The sequence below is a fragment of the Triticum dicoccoides genome, chromosome 5B, assembly GCF_002162155.2.
Source record: "Triticum dicoccoides isolate Atlit2015 ecotype Zavitan chromosome 5B, WEW_v2.0, whole genome shotgun sequence".
Lineage (NCBI taxonomy): Eukaryota > Viridiplantae > Streptophyta > Magnoliopsida > Poales > Poaceae > Triticum > Triticum dicoccoides.
Genome location: NC_041389.1, coordinates 262,231,677 through 262,237,455, shown reverse-complemented (window position 1 = coordinate 262,237,455; position 5,779 = coordinate 262,231,677). Strand labels below are relative to the sequence as shown.

The window sequence follows — 5,779 nt, the reverse complement described above, 5'->3', positions numbered from 1 at the left end:
ACGTCGTAGACTTGGGCCTTCTGGCTGTCCGTTGCGAAGCAAGGGTGTTGTGTTATTAAAATGCATGTCAATTTTTTCTCCCGTTGCAACGCACGGGCTTATGTGCTAGTTAATAATAAAGCACGGATTGGGTCTCCGGGTTCATCGTCGCGGCGTTTTTACCCAAAGATCCCCACGTTGTTTTTATTCAACCCGCAATCCACATTACAAGTCAATGCGAACCGGTAAAGACGAAATAGAAAAACTCAGGCACCCTGCCTGGCTGCCTCCCAATCCCATCTCCGCCTCCTGCCAGGGCCCGCCCCGCGCCTGACCATGCGCCGCCGCACCACATCCGCGGCCGACCCGTGATTGCCAAAGAGCGAGAGGAGGAGCACGACGTTGGATCTCGGTGCCTCCAGCCCCCTTCCCACACAACCCCGATGATCTCCGCGACGTTGGATCTCGGGGACGAAGCCGCTTCTTCCGCGGCATCCGCGCAGATCGAAATCAGTTCCTCCCCGTGGCTCTCCTTCACTTCCCGCTGTCCTCGGGCCCAAGCCGCCGACGAAGGCTGTTGTGCGGCTAGCACGAGGCGGCTGGACGATGGCTACCACAACGATGCACGAGGAGGCTAGCCCAAGGCTGTCGGACGACCGCAACCACGGAGATGCAAGAGGAGGCAAGCCCGAGGCGGCCGAACGACAGCGATATGTCATCCTCGACTAAGGCTGGTTCCTTCTGATGGTGGGCGGCGCCAGATCCAGTCATTCTCCTCGAGCTCCCCGTCGTCGTGCTACCGTGGGCGTCTTCGCCAACATCTCACGCCGGTGAACGTGTCCTGCCGGTGGTTCCTCCTGCCGTCATAACGTAAACCAGCAAAGCATGTGCGCACGGCGGAAGATGCTCTCGCTTCCGCGGAACGCACGCCTCCCCTACGGTCACGAACAAGGTAGACACCCTCTTGGTGCGTGATGTTTTTACTTCCCTGGTGTTTGCCGCGTGATGCTCCTGCTTCCCTGCTTTTTGATGCGTGCTGTTGCTGCTACTACTTTACTACTGTTGCTAATTTGCCCCTTGGAACTCAAAAGGAACATATGAATTTTGCGACTGAAGCATATGTGATCAGCTGTCCTGTTACAAAACAGTATTTTCTAGCATCATGCAAAGAATCATAATGTGCACTCAGTTCACCCCAGCATACAATCATTTTATTTGGGGAAGCATATACAGAAATTGAATATACAAAAAGAGACATTTGTGAGTTTCCAATAGAGACGCAATATGCAGAAACTTCAAAGCCGCCTCAAAGTATAGGCCTGTACTGCAGGTGGACTGTGCTCAGAACATATAAAACAAGTGATATAATGGGTACATCATGCTCAAAAAATTTAAAACGAAGTGGACATCAACAACTTCATGATTCGCCATATGCTTGAAGTCTGAATTAATGGAAATTGCTTGTTTCATAAAGCCACGTTGATAGCCAATTTCAACATTGGATCACCTCAACTGTGCTTTCATTTTAGAAGCATCAGATTTTACTGGAGTGGACTGAACCTCTGATTTGCCTTCTTGCAGATACATACGGAAATTTAAATATTTCCTCATGCCCAGTGTAGAGTATGCAAACTTCATAATGGAAATAAAGGACTGACGACACTGACATGAGTTTTGTCAGTGGAAAGAGCAAAGAGTGATGCCACAGTCTGAATGCTGGAATCCGAAGGAATTGACCTACTATTGGTACACTATACAAAGCATAAATGCCAATCCTTCATTTTCTTTACTGAAAAATCATTAGTCTTCATTAATATTGTTCTCCATCTTTGTTGTTTCTCCAATTCAACAAATTCAAGTTATGGCCTTATGCTTAGCTATCCATTCTTTATTATTTGTCTGCTATGTTAGGATGTTAATTCAATTGAACATTATTTTAATGCACTTCAATTCAGTTTCCCTTTCATTTGCCAAGGCTACATCAATTTTGATTGTCACTGTAGAGCATATTTAACTAACTACGACTTGTTTCCCACGCTATTTTATGCTAAATGTTTTCCCCTTTTGATTGAAATCCCCTACCCACTCCACCGTTTGATGCTTACTCTTTTTTCTGTACAGCCGAGATGGTCATAAATCGGGCTCTTTTCTGTAGCAACTCTGAGCTACATCGACTGCTTCATATTTTCAGCATTTTTCCTCCCTGCTTCTCCTGGTCCGTTGAGAAATATGTGTCTTGAAGTTCTGTACTAAAGACTATAGGCCTGCACATGGTCATTCAGCACTGAAGGTCAATGTTGCACTTAGGCCGGTTGGGGTCTGAACATGCAAGAAAAGGAAGGAAAATTAGTAAAATACAAATCTTGCTTCAACAAAAATGTTGACAATATGCTTTACTAGATCATTAGCTTTGACAGGAAAAATAATCTGTCAGAATTGCAGGATTTCTTCAATCAAATCATTAGCAAATGCCAAAGCCTTGAGGCTACCACTACAAATGAACCAAAATTGTGAACTGGTTAAGCAAATAGCAAGACTGCACCATTGACTTTGCTTGCTATTGGCGTGTGTTTAACATGCTGGTTTGGGTCAGACAGTTGACGCGGGACTCAGAAATTGACTCGGAATAATGATCGCAAGTGGAAGAAATCATCACAGTTAGGACGAGCTTGAGGTTGCAGCGGCGGAGCCAAGAGTGAGTGCAACCGAATAGGCCCCAAGTTGGTGATGCTTGCACTAGAAACCGCCATGCATCAGTAGATCTCCTGCAAATATCGTCCTCGGTTCCCATCACTTTCAATTTCATAAGAACACCCAAATCCATGCACATGAAGGAGAAATGGATGATCACTAGCCTGTGTATTTGTGATTTTTAAGTGCAGCCCATTGGCAGTTTTATTTGATTCCAATTAATAATGTTGATTGTACACTATTTATAATCATTACATGTATTATGTTATGTTATCAATGACTTGATTTCAAGGCCGCAATTCACAATTTTATTATCCGTCGCAACACACATGCCTTTTTGCTATTTATATAAAACCATCATCAACAAACAAACAAAGAATATAAAAAAACTATTTCATGATGGGAGAAGGACTAATGCCATTGGGGTTCTGCAAGGAAAATGGTATTTTTTAAGCTTGCTTTTAGATATTTTGACAAGAAATGTGAGGCATTCTTTATCATTTCTGCTTACTTCAGTAGACTGCTTGGTTGATTTGTTCTACTATGCCATGACTTCAGAAATGTCCATTATTTATAGTAAATGTGCTAAGTTATCCTTATATGATTATATCATATAAGTATTGTTCAATCGGTGGCAGCAACCTTTAAAGTGTGGTGTTGGAGAATTTTTTTAGATTTGGTTCAACACCTGACGAGTGATTAAACTCCATGTTGATTGCACTTTGCACATTCTGAAATTGTTAGATCAATTTAAGTATGCGGAGAAGCCTCTAGGTTGCCACATTTATATGTATGAGTGGTCGACATGGTCAATGTTCAACCCGTAGCAACGCACGGGCATATTTACTAGTAATAATAAAGCACGGATTGACTCGTTGGGTTCACCGTCACAATGCGCTTTCTTCCCATGTCATAATACGCTTCTTCCTGTCCGTTTTTTCTTGATTTTGATATTTTTCTTAATATCCGAGGTGGTACTATCGTCCGCCGTTCCTTCCGTGCGTGATCGAGTAAAAGCCCATCTGTTTTTCGTACGTTAATTAATTTTGTTCGCGTCAAAAAATTTATTTGCCTTAGGCACGACTCAAACCTGGGTATAGCACTGAAAGTACACATGCACGCAAACCAACTGAACTAGGCAATGCTGTTCTGCTTGACGAAAGAAAGAAACCCTATTATTGTGCATTGGCTTTCTCCGGCCCAAGGCCCAGACTAAATCAGTTTCAGCTGCTTCCTTTGGCCCAAAGCCCATGCGAGGCAATATATCAAATTAACCCTTTTATGTTCGTCTATACGTTAAAAATAGTCCCACATTGCTCTCTTACGACGAATTTTATCAATTTATATACTTTAACAATGCTTGACGAATCAACAAGTTGGGCAATAAGCAAGCACTGTTGAGATTATAAGCCAGTGGAAGAAAGACAGACTCGATTAAATTAGTTGTGCATTGGTGATGGGCTCTCCAAAATGGATGGCTAAAAGAATTGGACCGAGGGGTTTATGAGCTGCTAAAACTGTAGAGCGACGAGGACCTACAACTTTTCTAAAAGACATGTGTGCATGCAACCTCACGTATACATGCTGTCATAACTAGCACATGTCGATCAGATATATGCCTTTCTAATCGAATTGCCATATTTTTTGTTATTTTTTGATCTTTTTTTAGAGTGTGCATGCTTGCGAAACCTTAATTTTCTTGCTTGCAAGAGTCTCTTGTGACAGTCTGTCAGACCTAATTCACCTCATGTCTTCTTAAAACAGGAGATAAAGCCGTTGCTATATTAGTCAAAGGAGGTCATCGCAAAGACGCAATTACTTAAGTGGCAAGGCGCATCTAGATGCTATTTTTTAGGTTATGATGTTGCGCGTTCGATTTTGATCAAAAGACCGAGGGAAGACTGACACATGGATACATGATGTCTCCTGGATGCATAGGGTATGTCCCATTAAGTTCCCTCCTTCAGTCCGTTATGTGCATGATCGCTCTCAATCGATATATCTCAAAAGAAAAGACATATCATTTTTTATCATCAGCACCCTGTTATTTTTATCCCGGTGCAACGCACGGGCATTTGTGCTAGTGTATATAAAAATGTATATAAAAAAGGAAAAGAAGCACTGGTGGACTGGGCCTTAGTCTACAAGTGCAGGCCCAGCCCACCATCACCCTTGTCTTCTACCCCGCTACAGTGGGGGGGCGGCAAGAGACAACCATGGCAGGCGTCAACGATGCCCCCAACCACGTGCGGCCACCCCCCCGGCTCCCCTGATGGATAAGGGCTAGCCCCTGCCCCTCCCATCCTCTCCCGAAACCCTAACGCCCCAGAACCCCTTCCCCTCGCGTCACTTTTCCCTCTGTAGCATGCGCACGTTCCGCCTCGGCCATGGACACCGCCATACTCGCGGTCACCGTCGTCCCCAAGCCTCATGTGGATGTCCAGCAGCTTCACCGACCACCGCTACATCGTCTACGCCACCGGAATAGAGCCCGCTACTTCTTCCCCAACACTGGCCACCACATCACGCCATCGATTTGCTCAACCCCGACCTCTCCCGGCTTCTCTGAGACTGCCACGAGCTCCTACGTGAGCTCTAATGAGCCACAAGTATAGTGGATCAATCTAGTCATTTCGATAAGTCAGAGTGTCGAACCCAAGGAGGAGCAGAAGTAAATGACAAGTGGTTTTCAACAAGGTATTTTCTGCAAGCACTGAAATTATCGGTAACAGGTAGTTTGATAGCAAGATAATTTGTAACGAGCAAGTAACGGTAACGGTAAATAAAGTGCAGCAAGGTAGCCCAATCCTTTTGTTGCAAAGGACAGGCCAAAAGGGTCTCTTATGATAAGCAAAGCATTCTTGAGGGTACACGGGAATTCCATCTAGTCACTTTCATCAAGTTGGTTTGATTCGTGTTTGCTACTTTGATAATTTGATATGTGGGTGGACCGGTGCTTAGGTGTTGTTCTTACTTGAACAAACCCCCTACTTATGATTAACCCCCTCACAAGCATCCGCAACTACGATAAAAGTATTAAGATAAAATCTAACCATAGCATTAAACCTTTGGATCCAAATCGGTCCCTTACGAAGAAGCGCTTAAACTA

General features: G+C 44.2%; 1 long non-coding RNA gene across 1 annotated transcript; it reads left to right on the top strand.

Moving 5' to 3' along the window:
- Nucleotides 1-257: 257 nt before the first annotated feature.
- LOC119308318 lies at nucleotides 258-2,798 on the top strand. The gene is made up of 3 exons (XR_005150036.1): nucleotides 258-931; nucleotides 1,561-1,725; nucleotides 2,101-2,798. It is a non-coding gene; the product is annotated as an uncharacterized LOC119308318 (long non-coding RNA).
- Nucleotides 2,799-5,779: the final 2,981 nt, after the last annotated feature.